Source organism: Onthophagus taurus, chromosome 1 (genome assembly GCF_036711975.1).
Source record: "Onthophagus taurus isolate NC chromosome 1, IU_Otau_3.0, whole genome shotgun sequence".
Lineage (NCBI taxonomy): Eukaryota > Metazoa > Arthropoda > Insecta > Coleoptera > Scarabaeidae > Onthophagus > Onthophagus taurus.
The window spans coordinates 26349299-26369505 of NC_091966.1; the positions used below are offsets into that span (position 1 = coordinate 26349299).

The 20207-nt window shown below is 32.5% G+C and overlaps 1 protein-coding gene across 2 annotated transcripts in view; it reads left to right on the forward strand.

Annotated features, from left to right (window-relative positions):
* LOC111415969 (frizzled 2) overlaps positions 1-20207 on the forward strand; it is a 203661-nt gene that overhangs the window by 83028 nt on the left and 100426 nt on the right. For both annotated transcript variants that reach the window (XM_023047880.2, XM_023047881.2), the window contains exon 3: positions 7168-7258. The gene's annotated coding sequence lies outside the window, so the exon portion shown is untranslated. The remainder of the gene's footprint in view (positions 1-7167; positions 7259-20207) is intronic.

The window sequence follows — 20207 nt, forward strand, 5'->3', positions numbered from 1 at the left end:
CGAATTAAGGTTTGGAACAATTTAATGATATTATGATGTAAATTCTTGAAATATTGATCTGCAACGAAATTCTTCTTTAAGCAAACCTATAATGACTACACGGTTTTAAATGTGATGAATGTAAATTAGCTTCCTGTCTTTCTTTTACCACATACATATTTGTTTAAATGTTTTTCATTTTGGGAATGATCAGAATTTTATTGAATTTTGTTTGTGACTTGAGGCTAATTTAACTCCTTTATTTTTAACGTTGTTTTTACACCAACTTATTCACTCATGGTGCTAAATAATTGTGAAGTATTCGCTTAAGTTAATAATGTTTTGCAAGACTTTCCTTAAGGTGTTTATCCGAAATACCAAACTGCTGCGGTCGGATACTTGTAAGCAGTGACATGCCTTGGATATTTGTGTTAATTGCAGCTTCTCACATCAACGTCATTCTCCTTCTTTTTATATGGAGTACCTACCGAATTTGATAAGAGACGTTCTATGATTCTTAGTTCTACAAACATCAAACCGATTATATCTGGTTTCTCTCAACTATGAATACAAAAAAACTTTTTTACAACATTCCTTTGATTTCATTAGACCTCGAATACCCATATTAACATGTATTATCATTCATATTCGCGAACGCTATGTATGTATGAAGATTATAGTGTAATAATTCAACATTTAGGGCCACTTTTACCACCTTCTTGTTAAGCTAACCAAGGGATTTTGCCTATTATTTTATCTGTTTTAAACGTTCTTATTGGTTTAAAACTAAATACTACATTACACAAAAGAGTGATCGCAAAAACAGACCTAACATTGGACCAACTCGTCTTTTAAAACGCTGTCAGGCTGAAAATATAGTGAAACTTGCCTAACCTCAACTATTCGGTAAAGTTTCTTGCATCAAAGATTTGTTATACAAAATATGAAAATATTTCTTAGCGATAGGAGTTATGTGATTCATAAGTATACATAGAACAATTAAGATTATTAATGATGTTTCAAATCTTTCGCATTACTTTTGTAGTTTGTTCGTTTATTAACATTGGATAGAATTGAAAAAGAAAATTAGGAAGGGAAAAAAAGTGCAAGTGCAAGTGCACTCTTCTGAAAAGCAAAGTTTTTTATTCACATAAATAATCTAAAAGTGCCTAATTTGCTTAAAAAACAGATTTTTCTCAAATTGTAACAATTGCAACAAGCAAACCAAGCGTTAAATGTGCCGCTTTGAATTAAATCAATATAATCAATTTTAAAGATAGTAGATTTCCCTTTTACTGAGCTCTTGTTAGTATTCAATCTTAGGATCACTCATCATTCATTATTAATTGCCAGTAACTGTTTACTAGAATATCATTATTACATCGGTGAGAATATGTTATGAATTTGTAATTCATCAGAAGGTTATGACGAATTTAAATTAATCGGTTCTCTATAAAATCAGTAGAATAAAATTTTAAATCGTTCCTGCTCATTAGAATCTAAATAAGTAACAAAAAGCTTTTTAAATCGAATACTATTATATATATTAAAATCGATAGCACCAATATTTGAAATGTTGTTAAGATTAACGGATACATAAAATATAAAGCAAGATAAAACCGTGTTGACATGAGATAACCCTACTGAAATACTCCTGTACATACATACATATATACGGGAAAAAACCTGCACACCTGCTACGTAGGTTAGATGGTTAGAAGAGTCGCTCGGCAAGCGAATAGTTACTGGTTTGGATCCAAACCGTATCAGATATCTTCTTCGTAACTTTATGCAGTTTCATTCCTTCAAGTTTATACACGTATTCGTTGAGAGACCGCAAAGATAGGTATCCAACATCAATTAAAAAACATTTTACTAAACGTGGAAAAAGTCTAACATTTGAACAGGTAAAAAAAATCTTATCAGCAACATTTTATGTAGAACTACGGCAGCGGTTTTTGAAGTCATAGCAAGATTGACGTATTTTATCACATAAGATTATAATAACTATTATAATGAACAGTGATTATTTACAGAAAAATCTCATTCTACAGCTACAAACATAAAAAATATAATCAACTATTCTAGGCTTTCTGTATTCTATTTAAATACTGTATATGAATTGAACAGACTGTGTATGAATAATATGCTGCTTTGTATCGAAAGTAACTGTCTAATCTTTTAAATTAATAAATATAGTAAAGTACAAAATAGTAAAAAGTATTGTTTTAAATCATATTGATTATACTACTTTTTTTAAGTAGTTGTACGGTTACATAGTACATAAAAGATCGCTATGGTTAGCATGTAGAATAAGTACAAAAATAAGTACAGAAATGTAGTAAAATATTAGTTATTGTTCAACATCGAAAGGATAGATAGCAATGCAATCAAAATACGAAAGGAGGCCGTAAGACAGTTTAAGGTGAAAAATGTTTTTCTGGAGAATCGGAGGTCATGTTGCTATATTATGATGCACTAAGAATTACGACAGGCAACCGTTCAACAATGTAATCGATTGAACAGTAAACGACTTGTAAAAGATTTAGGTACAGTGTAGGAAATAAGTGTCTTAAACTTAACAAGTATTTTAATAATTCTAAATTGAAAAATAAACCAATAACAGTAAATTTAGGTAACGTAGTGAAGATTTTTGTTCAATATTTTAAGTGATTTTCAAATTTGAGAACATGTTAAACTAAACAAGAAACCCCGTACCACCCTGTTTTTTTTATTTCAATTGCGGTTACGGAATATATTATAATAACATACCTTCATCGTTTCTATAATTCATTTCTGTGAGTTATCTTATTTCAAGTACAAGAAATTACGGTTTCCCTCTTTCTAGATCGAATACGAACGGAATTAACAGAGAACGTGTTAAATAGCTTAGTAATTCTCTAAACTTCGTTTCACAATTTCTTTTAGAACTAATGATTTGTTTCGGAACATCAACGTTCCGCAGAGAACAGTTTGGGAACCAATAGTTCCCAACCCAGAATAGTATTAATTAGGTAAATTGTTTTACCCGAACGTGACTCCGACTAGGAGTTTGGTCTTACAGTGATGATGATAAATTTTACTATCGCTAGAAAATTAGAAAATTTCGAAAACTTATTAAGACTCAATATTTATTGTTATACTATAAAATTGTTCTTATTATTTATGTGTTTTGTATACAAAAATGTAAAGAAGTTCTTTATTAATTTAATCGCATTTTAATTATCTGTACACAAAGGAACAGAATTTATACGAACAGAAAATCTCATTGAGAAAGGTCTTTAACCAGATAGCTTCTTTAGAAGCTTCAACTCCTGAAATAAATTCAGCTTCCGTTGCGCATAGCGAGACGGACAGCTGTTGCTGCTGGTCCAAATAATACCCTTTATACAAAATACCGTAATTTTTAGTATCCTTAAGGTATCCAAAGATTCGTTTAACGGTGTTTTCAATGTGTATTGATACGTTTTACAATATCTACAGTCTACAAAATATTTAGTCCAACAAAATGTATATGTGTGAGAGTCAAATGTATAAACAAATCTAACAATATATTATTACGTTAAATTAGGATAAACAGTAGAGTTTTAATGTGAAGTTTACAAAACGAAAAATAAGTTTATAAAAACGTGCCCTACAAAATATAAGCAAAATAAACCGAATATAACACAATATGAAAACCTGACTTGTAGAGTAACATGTGAAAAATGTTTTTAATGTTTTAGAAATGAAAATAAAGGTTTATGAAATAGTTGTAGCAAAGAACAATATAGAAATGACAGTGCTGGTGGTTCTTTTGATGTTGGTACAGATTGGGTATTTTAATGGTAGCCTACGAAGCAAATGATTTGTCGCCGTTCCTTTCAGTTTGTATTACCTGTTTTACAGTCACGAAATTTGAATGTATATTATTTTCCACCAAATTGCTTTGTAAATAAAAATATACTTTGAGCATAAAATCATTTATTGTTAAAATTTTGAAGAATAATATATTCTTAAACGAAAATTAATTTTAATAAAAATTACAAAAAAGTGTGTAACAGACAGAAGGTGGCCGAACGTAAAGATATATTTCTATCCGATTTCTAACTTTTAAGTATGGTTTCATAGCTAGCTTGTTATAGGCAGTTCAAAAACACTCAGTTTCAAGAAATGTTTTTTCAACAACATATTCTTTGACACCCCATTTCTATTGCACAATTTTTTTTGCACTAATCGATTTACTTCATCGCATTTTCATGAAATGTTTGTACGTTTATCTCGAAGTATTCAAGGTGTTTTGGTTTTTTTAAGGCATCGATGTCTTTGTTTATAGATTGTTTAGAATATACACTGCTGTATATACAACTTCTGCCCATAAATATCTTTGTAACTAATCATTGAACATGCATATTATGCATGGCATGTGGTGAATATGTTTTTAATTCAATACCCTTTTGCTTTAAGAAATCTTGAAACTGTCCATTTGTATATTATGCCATTATTACTACGAAGAGTTTTTACCTTGTGACCAAACTTGTTTTTGCACAAGTGTGTAATAATTGAAATAAACATTTCTGTGGTCAGTGGCATTACTGAAGGAGTGAACGAATTGGACCACATGAGTCTGTATATAATATGTATATAATTGTAAAATGGTTATTAAGTTAAATTCCATTTATGGCTTAATCGACATTATAAAATTTTAAAAGTTCTGTTAGAACTCACATTTATATTTGGAATTATGGCTTTTATACCCAAGTTATATAAATTTATTACAATAGTTTTAGTACTGGCTTCACAACATCTTCACTCATCGTAGCTTTATTTTCTTCAACTACTGTCATTTATTGTTATTACACCTTGAAAGGAAATAGTCTTCTTCAACTCGAGAACAGATCACACATTATTCATTATGCATTGCTCTCCGGTTGAGTCTATTGAGTCACTCAATCAATTATCAGTAACATATTAATATTTTAAATAAACTTAATATCGTAATATCTTGAACAAATTAAAAATTTTACACAACACACATAATTCCAAAATATTCAATGTCTGCTCAAGCAACTATTAGTAATTTAATACTTTTTAATCAAATTGCAAATGGCATCAATCAACAGCGGGTTAATATTATCGCCTTTCTAAAAAAGCATAGCACAGACATAGAATAGGCATAGTATACCTATACATAGCAAAGATATAGCATAGACATAACAGAGACATAGCATAGAAAACATGCTTAACATAGATACATTTAAGTCTACACTAGAAGTTTAACATTCGTTAGAAAAACTATCCCAAAGACAGGACACACTGAATTGCTTCAAGAAATGAAACAGTATTAATTATGAACCATTTAAAATACTGGGAAACACAATCATGCATTTTTATAAGATGTTGTACATTTTGAATTTGTTAGTGAAGATGTTGCAATATAGCATCCGAAAAGTCAAAGACTTTTTCAAAAGACGCACGATTTAACCCGAAATTTTCTAGTTCTAGGTCTAGTGTTAGTTCTAGTACTATCCAAGTACTGTATGGCTAGTATGTCATACGAAATATATTAGTTTATGTCAAAAGTAATACGTGGAAAAGCGCCGCTGTCTAAAATCTAGGTGATCTTTTATGTTTTCTTGTTTGTCGAATATTTGTTAGGATAATCTAACTGAGTTTGCAACCAGATTTTTTATGAAAAAATTAAACGTTGTTTTTTTTATTTCAGTTATTTCAAATTTTATAATTTGGGGTCAGATTACTCAGGCATAAGAGGTTACATTAATCCATCGATTTCGAGGATTAATGACACTCCATATGCCAGAAAAATCTTACTTAACATTGTGAAAATTAAAAAACGTAAAGGATATTGATCTGGTTGTTGGCTACTGAATAACTATTAGCGAAAGTGAATGCTCTCATAAGAGCTGCTAATTGTTATGTACTTGTCCAAAAGTTATTTAGACAGGCAAGGTCTATGTTAAGAAGACATGGTAACGTAGCTCCACGTAGCAATAACACTGAACCCCCGCATCCCTTCCACTAATCTCGTAGCTTTATTGATATCAATCGATACCCGCAAAAATTTTCTTCGTATAAATTTCCTGTGCTCATAACGTGTTGAGGTTAATCACAAATTCACAGTGAAACACGAAACTTTTGTTGTAACACGTTTTAATATTAATACTTCGCTGTACGAATTTTTTCGTAATCTTATTGAAAGATAAATCTTATGATATTACATAACAACTATATAGTAGAAAAGCATATTAGAAAATTATTTATATCTACAGTTTCAACACCTACTCCAACATATACGATCTTTGCAAAAATTAGTTCTAAGACTTTATGTTGTAACATAAATTTTGGTATGGGAACAACGTAGAGTTATTTTCCACTTTAAAGCGAAGATAGAAAGAACTAAAGGCCAAGCCCATAACAAGTAGACTTAGAACAAGTGTTCACAAATACAGGAATTTCATTAATAGTAGCTTCCTTTGTCGCATTATTAATTCGACCAAAGGGAGATGCAATTACTCTCAGGAACCGCAACGTCCTCGGAATAGCGCTATACAGAGTATTCTTTTGCTGAACATTATTTTTAACAGTTACGTAAGATTATATAGCTTTCGCGATTAACATTAGTAGGTGTAGGTTTCAATTATACGTGGTTACACTCGCACAGATCTTATTTCATCATTTGGTCAAAGACATCTCTGCGTTATTTGAGCAGGCATGGTTATTATAGAGGTTATTAACATTATAATTAAAGTATCATATCTTTTGGTACTATAACTTAAATTGTTATCAATACATCCAAAAGCACGATAGGAATTAATGTTATTATTATAATTAGTTACTAAGCTTGGAGAGAAAACTATGTTTTTAATCATACTCTTTTTATTTCCTCAACTATTATTTTCACATTATATTAAAATGATGTCGATTTAAAAAAGAACTACATTTAAAGTAAAATTTTATTTTATTGTATATCTTGTTAGTAAACATTTCTAATGGGATCCATAGAAGAGAAAGACTAAAGATATCAGAGAAGCAATTTAAGCGGTTTAAAACGGTACTTGGGTGTGTCCATTGTCCTAATACGTCCCATATACAACGGTTTCTCTGTCGATAAGTTTTTAAATTACGTCTCCTTTAAAACCGGTATACGAAAGAAAATTACGTTTCTATTCCTACGCTTTTTTATTTCAGATTACAAAGCTTCGGTAACGACGAGACGACTGCTGCCATAACGCGACTTTTAGAGGGGACCCCTTAAAAATTGAAACCGACCAAGCACGAGGTAAGTAATGCGTGAAGTACGGTATGCACTTTTTGAAATGAAACGTCGCGAGCTTGTTCGACCAGCTGTACTTTTACATATATGTGGTGGGCTTTTTCACTAATCACAGGGAGAGTTGATGATTGATATTAGTACAGGGTTGGGTTGGATGAAGACAAAAAGTTCTTCTCACGCCTGTCCGCCAACAACTTTGTCTTTTTAATCTTTAAATCTTTATTAATAATGTCTGCGTGGGAGACGCACACCTGACTGCGATCAGTTCTCACTCCTTAACGAATACGCGTTTTGACAAAACCGATATGAAATTAAAATTTTACAGCCGCGAACGAAGTGTCCGGAGAGCACTTCATTTCCATAACCATGTTTTCAGAACGCTCCAACTGGGACGAGAACGAAGCAAACATACAAGCGGTCAAAAACTGGTACCTACCTAATTAGAATTCATACATTAATGCATGCGTTGACTAAACCGTACATATTGTGTCCTTGTGACCTGTCAATGTACACGTTTAAACTAAAAATAATATTAAAAATAGGAGAAATAACTTTCGGATGGTTTTTTTGTTTAATATTTTAAGCAAAAGTTTAAAAGAGAGAGCATTTTATCTTCCACTCACAGTGTCGCCGTTTGATGGACAGCTAAGCGAAACCACACAATTGAAAATGAATTGTTCGGGGTGATTTATGGTCGAACGTTGTTATGACGATCACTGCGAGTGGTTTCAGTCGCGACGGAAGTCATTTATTATCCGGCATCCACCCAGTCGCGAAGGTCTCTCTGGCAACACTCTTTAAACCGACGTGTGGCGACTTGACAAAATATTCAAAGATGTGTTTTTTATTAGTCGTGTTGGCGAGGAAGTCAGTATTCACATAAATCCAATAAGACTCATTTCTATACAAAATTATACATTTTCTTTACACATTATTACACTAAAACGTCTTCATAACGGACCTCGTTAAAATGGATTTCGGATATAACGGCCAGTATATTTTTATTGAACGAAAAGTAGAACTAACATTAGACCTAGAACTAGAAACATTCGGGTTAGCCGTACGTGTCTTAACCCTTTGTGTCCCGACGATACTTTAAAGTACCAGTAGTTTTAAACAGTCATTTTAAACTGTAGTCATCTTTTCAGCGCATTTAGAGCTGTCGGTAATTCCTACTATACAAAAAAGATGTGAGGGATGTGAGGTTAGAAGTTTAGTGAAAAGTGGTATTGCTGAATTTTGTTGTTCAAAAAGGTATCTATTTGATAAATTGTTATTAGGTGTGATTTGTAAGCAGTTTCGTGATTTTTTACGTATTGCAATTACAATTTTATTTTCATTTCTTATTTTTATTTCGAAGAAAGTTACATTTTGTGTTTGGTGCGTAAAAGTACCGTCAGGATAATAACAGGTAGAATACAATATTAAGATTGATGTAAAAATGAGCCAAGCAAATACAGATACGTTTTGGCACTTGAACAAAGCTTTGATTGATGAAGAACTTTTGGTTGAGGCTGACAAAGTTTGTGCTGATTTAGAAAATCTCCCGTTGGATAATTCTGAACAGACAGACATAGAAGATGAAGAAGAGATTATTATTACTAGTACTAGTGAGGTACCTATGCTGGAAGATGAAGAAGTAACTAATCAAAATGAGGAAAGTTACACTGAAGTAGTATAAATACGTGGCAAAGGGCCCAAGAAGAAGAACAAGGCAGAAATTGATAGAAAATGGAGAAAACGAGAAAAAGAGACTGCATTTCAGAGGGAATAATTGGTGATACTTTTGCAACTTGCAATAATTCTACATATTATTTTCTAACACTGACTGTGTGAAAGATATTATCTTTCAAAGCAATTTACACGCTACCCAAAAGAATAAAACGCTAAACTTAAAAGAAGAAGAATTGGTGTGTTTCCTTGGCATAAATTTCTTAATGAGTTATCACAGTTTGTCAAGCTATAAACTCATCTGGAGTAATGCTGAAGACTTGATTGTACTTGTCATACGAACAATAACCCATAACAGGTTTCAGGAGATTTTATCACATCTGCATGTCAACAATAACAGCATTATCCCTAAGAACAATAGGGATAAACTATACAAGATCCGTCGGTATTTTGAAACACTTAACCGTCAGTTCTCTAGTTATTATCATGGCACTAGGCAGTTGGCTATGGATGAATCCATGATAATCTTCAAAGGGAGGTCAAGTATAAAACAATTCAATCCCATAAAGCCCATAAAAAGGGGTTATAAACTCTGGTGCTTAGCAGATAAGAAAGGGTACATAAAGAAATTTGATGTGTGTCAAAGAAAATCTCCTGAAACTGAAGAAACATTTTAAGATTATGGATTAGGTGAAAGGACAACTTACTGAAGATGAGTGGAATAAAAATAGAATGATTTATTTGATAACTTTTTTACAAGTATCCGTCTTTTGGATAAACTGAAAATTTAGAAAACCTTAGCTTGTGGAACAATAAGGTTTCACAAAAAAGGTGCACCAAAAAATTTGGACGAATGAAAAGAGGAGATTATGATTACCTTATAAGTGCGTGAAATTTTGCTTTAATTTTCATGGAACAGAACTGTTGATGATTACAATAAAAACATGGGTCCGGTTGAACATGCCCATTAACTTCGACAAATGTATGCAATCGACCGCCGTTCCAAGAAGTGGTGGCGCAGGCTTTCCTTTGGTTTTCCAGATATATACTTCGTCAATTCTGTTGTCATGTATTCTGAATGTGAAGAGGAAAGAATGACGCTATTAGGTCTGATAAATAAATATACAAACTTACTGCGTTCACGAAAATGTCGTAGCTCAAGTTCACCAGCCCACTTACCCAAAAGATGAAAGTACGGATATTCTGTTACTGATGACGTAAGACATGGGAACTTTTTTGAATACTGTAACATCACTAAAATATATTTTAATGCCTGACGATACTCTCAAGTACCATTATCCCCCCGGAATGGGGAATTGTCATATTTTGCTAAAATTGACTCCAAATGCCTTTACTGAGCGTATTTTGATAGCGTTTTAATTCTGTCACAAAGTTTCAAATTTTTGACTTTTTGGGGCACAAAGGGTTAAGACGGCTAATCCCAAATGTTTCTAGGTCTAGGTCTAGTGTTAGTTCTAGTGCTAATGTTAGTTCTAGTCTTAATTGTTATTCAGCACTAGATTGCTGTCTATTTTTATTAAACTAAAAGTGGAGCTAACCCTAGACCTAGAACTAGAAACATTTGGGTTTAGCAGTCTAAGAGACGCACGACTAAATCCGAATGTTTCTAGTTCTAAGTCTAGTGTTAGTTCTAGTGCTAGTGTGAGCCCTCGATTTCGGACACTCCCTTCCCCGTATTAGTACGTTATATCGAGGTTTTACCGTATTTTAATATTTTTCCAAACAAGTTTCCTTAACAAATAAAGGTTTAAATTGTTTGATATTTGTAAGCTCATTGATAGGAAGATTTTTTTTAATGCAGCTTTTTTTATAAAGATCTATTACAATTTTTCAATTAAAAAAATGACATTTGGGTATATCAAACTAGTACAAATGTTCAATAACCCTCAAACAAAGAGTTTTTGCTGAAAACATAGGGTTGAAATGGCAACAAACAGCTGTCACGATGAGTTGAAATGGTCTTTAGCGTAGCGGTCCGTAAAAAAGTCGGTAAAGGCTATTTACGACCAGTAACTCACCTGAACCGTTTTTGCGCCATTAAATCCGACCGAAACCGTTCGTTCCAAAAAGGGGTTTGAACTAACGGTGGTTGAAAAAAACTTTTTTAAGTCCATTTACGAGAAAATACTTCTGTATTCGAAAACCTCTAAAAATATAGCATACTGACTTTTAACATCGCTTTGCTATTGGTTCAATTCAATGTTACGGTGGTTTTAATGAACTCTGCGGGGTGTGTCCTATCTACGTGCGATATTGGAATTCGCGTGACCCTTTCGTTAAGAGAAAACCGCAGGCTCAGTATAAAGTGACGGGGTGGCATTAACCCCGCCGTAAAATGCAAATGATAGATTGCCCACCGAGTGTGCTTTGTCACAATATGCAAATTGGTTGACGAGGGGCGATTTTGGGGGAGACAATTTGGATGCGGAAATTCGCCTCTGAAAATTCCTCCGTAAACTCCATTCTCCCTAAAAAAAAACTTAAAACCACGGCTCAATAGAAAGTAATTTTGTGTGACATAAATTACAAGTCGTATGTTCTGGATTAGAGCCGGTCCTGGTCTTCTCTACACTTTGGTCGTGTTTATCTGTCACTCTAGAGCAATTAGGACTGAGTCCTTTTAAGGAATGGGTTACCCAACGAAAAGTAGGCTTGATAATGTTTTTTTTTTGTTTTCTTGTTCTTTGTTTTTCGTCCAACCGAACCCGATCTAGATAAGCTTTTATTGATAGTCTCGCTCTTCGGTGGTACATAAAAATGAAATATTTCTCCCATTTATCACGTAATCAGAGCGACATCTAACCTCATTTTAAAAACTATCTAAAAGTAAATTAAATTTAAAATCGTCCGGGGAGTTGAGATTATTTGAACCGAGAACGTTATTAAATACAGCTTGTGGCGTCTGAATGGGTCATTAGGGATTCACAGTACATGACAGGATGTGCACGTGTGAAAACGTCCACGGAAACGCTGTGCATAAAGGAGCATAAATCTGTGGAAAACTAAACAAGTAGTGATTGTACGGCTACAGCGCATTTGTAATTCAAATGCCTCCGGCCGACGAACGAGGGCTGACGTGAAAAATGGCGTGTAGAACTAATTGGTCGTAAGATTGCGCCGTAAATAATCGAGTGGGAAAAATTGGGGATTTCTCGCCTCGATACACATTCTCCCATCACATATCGACTCTATGCATGGTCACTGGAAACTACATTCGATTTCAATTTTAAGCAACCAGAATGATACAGAAGGAGATGGAAGATCATCGACAAGGAAACGTATCCACGAGTGACAGTTTAAAGTTATTTCTAACTTATAACAGTTTAGTTTGAATTGTCACTTTCTTGTATAAATTACATAGCAGCTTATTTATGTCTGCAAATTCTATTTTATCTGACAACATAATATGTTTTTCTAACTAATATATTAAAATCCATCTATATTCAATGGTATACAAAACGACTCTCAATTACTCATACACACTGTTTGCTGGTTTTTAAATGATTTAAAGGTACAGTTATGTACAGTAACTTGCCCATTTTAAAAAGATGGATTTTGAATGAAAATACTGTGTTGTTAAAATAAATTTTATAATTTGATTTTCTGTAAATATATTTGCAGTAAATAGTTTTTTGATAAACTCTTCCTTCAGATTACATCAACTATCTTTTGTTTCATCTATGTAGTATAGATGCTATTCACGACCTCCTCTACAGGCAGCTCCACAAACCACTCAGGTAAACACCTGGGATGCAATATCTTATTTTAATTTGTAAGTCACCTAAGACCTCTTGTGCAGGAATTATGGTAGTATGATATGTTTGCAATTTAGCGAATGTCTTTGTCAACCACCGATAAGGCGGAGTTAATAGCCACTTGCAATGATGTTTGTAATCTCGTTAGTAAACCAAAGCTGCTTATCTCCTTAATCTTTCATATGTTGCACGATGTTATGAATGCGCTGAGCAGCTTGGTGTTGGTTATTTTTTTCATATGATCTCGCTATTATTCTCAAATATTTCACAAGCATTCCTGTGGATAAAAAAATTTGATCTTGTACAATTGCTGTTAGTTCCTGCTGATTCGATTCTAGTCCGGATATTAATATTTCCTACTTACCGGCGTCTTCGTTGTGTAGGTTGCCTGAAACTACTTTTATTTGTGAGCCCAAAAAGCTAATTGCACCTCGGGAGTTTCTACTGCTTGGAATGAGTCTTCCAACATTTAATTGATATACCAATTCTTTAATATCTCTCATTAAAGTTTACAGAGATATTTTCACGATATCTATTCATTGTATTCTCTATTTGAATAATTAATTGTTCGAGATCACATTGTACAACAGTTGTACACTGTTGGATTCGGCCGAATTCCTGCCGTCCCTAAATGTAACGGCAGTAGCGGCGCTGGTCCAGCGACATAGTCTAATCCAAATAAAGATTATTGATATCATTGGTTTTTTCCACTGCTGATCGGTTCGTTGTTGAGATCCGGTAACGAAATAGTACTTGAAAGTTCACCGCGAGCGTACCGATTTTAAAAACGTCACAAGATAATCTCACGTTTATTTAACTTAATAGTGTTTTGAACAAGTTTTTATTTAATTACAAGATGATTATATTAAGTAATGCGAATCACGATATGATATCGCTGAGTTAGTTCACAGAAATAAATACAACTTCATAGATATTTATTATAAAATAATGATATGTCAACATTGTCCTAAATAAAGAGGATTAAGGGATTTCTGAAAATAGTAACTCTATTTCTACATATTGCTCTAAAATTTTACTTTATACAACTCTCATAAAGTTCTGTAAGTACATATTCTCGCACACGTGGTGCTTATACTCTAATAAACTTGAAAATTTAGCATCTTAATAATCATCATCATTATAAGAACCCTCTGTGGATCTTAGCCTGCTCTAAGAGCCTCCGCCAGTTTGTTCTGTTTACGTCTGTCAAGTTGCACTACATCTTGCGATTTGAATAAAAAAAAAACTATTGCATTAATTGTCGCTTAATTTGTTGTAATTTATCGTAAAGTTTACAAATTTGTCCCTTCCTTTTTTTATAAACAATATTTGAAATAATGCATTTTTAAGTTTTTTGCTAACTTGACAGTGGGAATCTATGGTATAGAACCAAGATAACAAAAAACTAAGGACGTCATTAATTGTCGCTTAATTTGTTGTAAAGTTTACAAATTTGTCGCGTGCTTTTTTATAAATAATTTTTGAGGTATTGCACTTTAAAGGCATACTAAACGTGCTTTAAATTTTCGCTCACGTCATCGAACGTCACTAAGGATTGGTATGACGTCATATTAAAGCCACAATTGATTTGGTGAAAAACCATAATTATCATACTAAAATCATGAGGAAAACTATCATCAAACGTTACCACGGTTGTTTTTCAAACCAGAATTGACGAATTACAAAACTACGATTACAATTACCATAGTACGTATTGATGACGTGTAACAATTCTGCTTATGATTTTAGTATGTTGCATATGTGAGGTAGAGCTAACTTGATACCCGGTCTATGACTTAAAATGGAGATATAACAACAAATAACTAATAAGATAAAATGTTATTTTATTAAAAGTAAAATAGACACGGTTTTTCCTCAAGTTTTTTATTGCACAATATATATGTATAATTAATGCTGATATAGTTTCAAAAGTAGGCTGAACCTCCTTAGCGACATCTTTCAAATCGTCGTAAACAACCCATTTAATGCTATTTCGATATGAAATTGCTGTATAATGTCCTACGGCGGTATTACTATTTTGATTGCCCAAATATCCAACGCAACCAACAACTTTAAATTGTTTATCCTGAAATTGTATGTATTTAGGAATTTTATTGAGGGTAATTCCAGGTGATATTGAGACTGTCTCGAGTGCCAATTGGATCTAAAATTTAGAACCAGCAAGAACATTTAAAAAAATCAATACTAATCTTGGAAAATGTGGATAAATGTAATCGTAACTGAATAAATATAATTGTAAATCTGACATCCATAAAATGCTTACCTATGCTTACCTTACTTTCCATTTAACATCTTTCCAATTTTTGTTTATATCTGTCAATACCACAAATATGCATCCTCTTTCTTGATTCCATTTCCAGAAAGTATTTTTTTATGGCTTCCTTGGGATGCATATGGTATGCGAGGCTCTTTATTTCCACAAGAACTCCTAGTCCCACTAGCCGTCCGACTTGCCCCTAGGAAGCTGTACTCAGCGTCTATGAACAATCCGCACGTTTATATTATCCTGTTCTTTTAACTGATGTATAGCAAGTTTTTCATTCATTTTACCATGCTACACAGCCTTAGATCTACTTACTGCATCACGCGATTGACGCGACAAATTTGTAATCTTTACGACAAATTACAACAAATTAAGCGACAATTTATGACATCATTAGTTTTTTGTTATCTCCACTCTTTACCATAGATTCCCACTGTCAAGTTAGCACTACCTCAAAAATGCAATATTTCAAATATTGTTTATAAAAAAGGACGCGACAAATTTGTAAACTTTACCACAAATTACAACAAATTAAGCGACAATTAATGCAATAATTTTTTTATTCAAATCGCAAGATGTAGTGCCAACTTGACAGAGATGTTCTGTTTCGCATCTTGTATCTATAGTTGATGAAATTGAGAGATTTAATGTCTTGTCGAGATATCTCATCTTGAGACGTCCCCTATATCTTTTTCAGGCGTCTTGGGGGTTTCTTCGTCTCTCATTCTCTCAACATGACCCATTAAGCGATTGTTGTGAACTTGACGATATCTGGATGGCCATGTTCCATCATGCCTTCAAATATATATCGCAGGATCTTTCTTTTGAATGTTGCTAGCAATTTTTCGTCGTTCTTGAACATTATCCAAATTTCAGATTCATACGTCGGACCCGGTCGTATTAAGGTTTTATATATCTGATACATTGTTTTTCTTATCAAAGTGAAAAATGTTTATTGAGTCATCAGATCGTGGTAAATTTTATGTGCTGGAAGAATTCTTCTTTTAATCTCTGCAACGGTGTTGTTATTCGAAGCAATCAATTTGCCCAGGTATACAAATTGCTCTACAATTTCGAGTTTTACAGATGTCTTGTTTATGGATTTGCGTGCATACAGTTTGTTTTATTTGGGTTTAATTTTACCCCACTTTTTGCTCTGCTTTCTCTAGTAGGCAGAAGGCTTCTATGATAACCTTTCTTGCCATTGTCAGGATATCAACAACATCAGCAGAAGCTAGTGTTTGCAAGCTTTTGTTAACAATTACGCCTCTGATGGTGATTCCCGCATCTCGTATTACTTATAGGAGTACTATGTAGAAAAGCATACATGATAGTCACCCTAGCGCAATCCTTTATTTATTTTGAATCTTGGTGTTGTTTCATTTTGCAGTCTTACTGCACTTTCAACTTTCACTGTTTATTCTACTAACGTTATGCGTGTATATATATTAAACTCCTGCATAGCCTTAATTAAACATTTCTTGAAGATGCTATCATAGGCAGTCTTAAAATTGATAAACAAATGGTTTTTCCAGGTGATTGTTCTATAGTTCTAACTCAGGAGTCGATCGGCTTTCTTATGTAATGATGATGTGTTGATGTATGTTGGCGGTTCTTGCTCTCTACTACGTTCTTCTTGTTCTGTTCCCAGTTTTTCTTCATAGTAGACCATCCATCTTTCTAGTATTTCGCCTTACTCTGTCAGGATTATGTGGGAGCTTTAAAGAAACTATAAAAATTGAACCTGGGAAAATTGTTCAACATCCTAAATAAACATTCTAAATAAACTGTTTCAATTCAATTCATGACATAGTATAATTGATTAACAATCTTCTATACGAATAATCTGTTCAATAAGACCTAAAAAAAGTCTTATCTAATAAGCCATTATCATAATCATTTAGGTTAGTATTGTCAGATAATAATGATATGACAAAAATTTATTATTCCAAAAATATATTTCTCATATTTATCATCTAAATTTGTCCCTTTCCATAACTTTTTATTTCTTTTGAATTACTATACACTTATAGAACTGTTTTAAATCATTATTCATCCTCTTTATAGAATTGGATAATCATCCTGAAAACCATTTCATTATATTAGGTAAAAAATTATTATTGCTTCCATGTGTAAAATTTAATAGAATTTATATTACATTCCTTTCAGTGTCGTCGCTAGCTGTCAGGGGATCGGCGAGATACACAATCCACCGAGATGACTGTGTATCTCGTTTGTCCATTTTCTCTTTATCTGGCAAGGTCGTTCCGACTGGTTAAATGCGAAAAATATACAATTCATGTCAAATATAACCATACCCTCTAGATTGCACCTCCGTAAATGAATTGAATACACGTCGATTTCTATTTTTAGTTAGGATATATATTTTGTAATCACTATTCGTTTCTTTACGACAAAACTGATTAATTATGTGTATAGAGATTTTTGGAATTATAATTAACTGTTCAAATTCAGAAATGAACCACTTCCTACGTTTGGAAGATAGGAATGACTGATTATCTATTAACGAAATTTTTATATCTTCTAAGATGCATGTAAGACTCTTAAAAAACGATTATGCAATTACTGTAATAGCCTCACGTCCTAAATGTTATAGCAATTATATCAGGATTGATTGGTCATATCGTAAATCAACCCCGACCTGATATATTTGCAATCATGAAATATTGCATTATGAATTGGCATCTCACTTAATACAAAGAAATGTCAACAATTCCAAGAAATTGATGTTGTAGTCTATTTTTTAACCAGTTTTTTAATTTTAGAGTGCAACCCTTACAAAAACTTTTATTACCTCTAAAATTCCAAGAAAGGTTATCCTCGATGTTTATATTTCGTTAGGTGTACTCGAAGAGACATTTCGAAACTTTACGAAACCTCAAACTATTTCATTCATATAGTCGACTTGATATCGCGTTTGCCATTATCAACATAGTAACTAAAATAGACACATGACTCAAAAGTGTTTGGCGGAGTTCCAGATTTCTACATAAGAATATAGCTGCCTTAGGACAGCAAACACAATTGGTAAGGATTGAAAATAACGTTAAGACGATGTTAATTACTACACTGAATTCTAACATACGAATTCAGTTATTCTTAATTAATTAGAATTATGGCTCCTGAAGATATACAACTTAAGATGCCTTAAAAATTTGCAGTGTGAGTCAGAAAAGTAGGAGATTTCAGAAGCAGAATAATATGATTTAACCCAACAAGTGCCGCTGATTTGGGAAATATATGATGTTCAACATTAAACGTTTTTAATTTAATGGTATCTATTTAAAATTTCATGCATAGATTTTTCAGCATGGGAAATTCGCGTATGATTCTTTTTTGAGTTTGAGCCTTAATATTGTACCATAGCAATTTATATCTTTTATTAATTCGTTAATTAATTTCTTTTTTTTATTTTACATGAACACTTTTGCTCATTTCACCTAAACCGATCGGGTTCCGCATTACTTGTGTTCAAACACATTATTATAATTTTCTTTAACAATAATAATAACACGTTAATGCACGTCACCACACAGAAAGCTAAGGCAAAACTAAGATTTGAAATAAACTTGCATTAAGTTCAATTGTATGGTTAGAAAATATTTAATAAATAGGGATAAGAGAAGATTTCGATAAAAATTACAATATATTTAATAAAACTAATTAACTAAAAGCATTGAAGTCTACTGAAATTCTATACAATTCCAACCTTAGCAGACATTTAATCAATCATTCACATGTATTCAATATGGGAACAGGAGTCAACGTAATACACAAGATGGATAGATATTTTAATATGTTTCTCTCATAGAGGAAACCGAAATGGATCAATTTAAACATAATAATGAATATTTAGAATGCTTTAACACAAACCATCTTTATAAATTCTTATAATACGATCCCCGACAGATGAAAGCTTTAGCACAACGGGCGCACACTACAGTTACACTAACAATAGGGTCCTTGCTCTTAAATATCTATTGTTCCCAATATTTCCACGTGAAATCTTTACTTACAGCTCAGTTTTACCGTCCAATAACATCTTAAAATGATTTATTATACATAATAGTTTATGTTTACTTTAGGCCATCAATTATTTGGGTCTGTGAATTACGTTGTTTATTTCTGATTTAAACATATTAGAAAGTTTTCCTTGTATTCTTATTATTACTGAAATAGTCAGATTTGTATTCAACAAAATTGGACAATGATTTTTTAATCCCAAAACATTTGACTTTGTGCCAATTAATTCTTTCATTACCACAATCAAGTAACTTATGATTTAACAAATTTCTCGATAAGTCTTTGAAGTCTAAGAACTCATTAAAGTTAAGTTCTTTGGTAATGTATTGGCCATTAGTTTTATTTTTGTTGCGCCTAGAACTTGCCCTTCTAAAAATACTTAATCAATCGTTTTCTTCTTTCAATTCTTTTCTTTTTCAATAACATTGAGCATTGAGTTAACCTCCATGTACGATTAGCACTTTTCTAGAAATTATGGATCAGCGAATTCGTGTTGTATTTCACTTCGCTGTACATTCCTTCAAACCATTTATGTAAAAACGTACCAATTCTCAAACTGTTTCATTTTCCATTTAATTAACACCATACAAAACAATATGCTTTGGGTGGTTGTGGAGTTTTGCAAATCGTGAAATTGTACATGTTTACTGTATAGCGTAATATAATAGGCGATACGTCAGAAGATTGTACTTGAAAAAGATGGATGTGTTATGCTAAGTTATAGCATTGTCAATTTTCTTTGCTTTTGCTATATCATTTTTTGATATTATGTGATTCCTGTAATTTTCTTCTAAATCATGACACTTTTTTGAATCGATACTTCATAATAACGATGAAAAATTTAGCACTGGCTTTTCTTTGATTAAAAAGCTAAAAAGCAAATATCTGTGTACATGTATAACTGCCTTGAATTTATTTTTATGCCATAATGAAGTATAAAGTTTAAATATTTTGGAAATATGTGTTTATTTTTGAGTATAGGAATCATTGGTCTAAGAACAGTCTTTGGTCGACTTTCGAGCTTTCCCGTCCTGAAAAAATGTGAAAACATGAAAACTCTTGCAAAACTCTGCAAACTCATATTTATAGAAGATCTTTTTTTCACTTTTGTCTTCAACTTTAAATCACGAGAACTTCTATATTTGAAAACTATGATTATTGAGTCATTATTAACATTAAG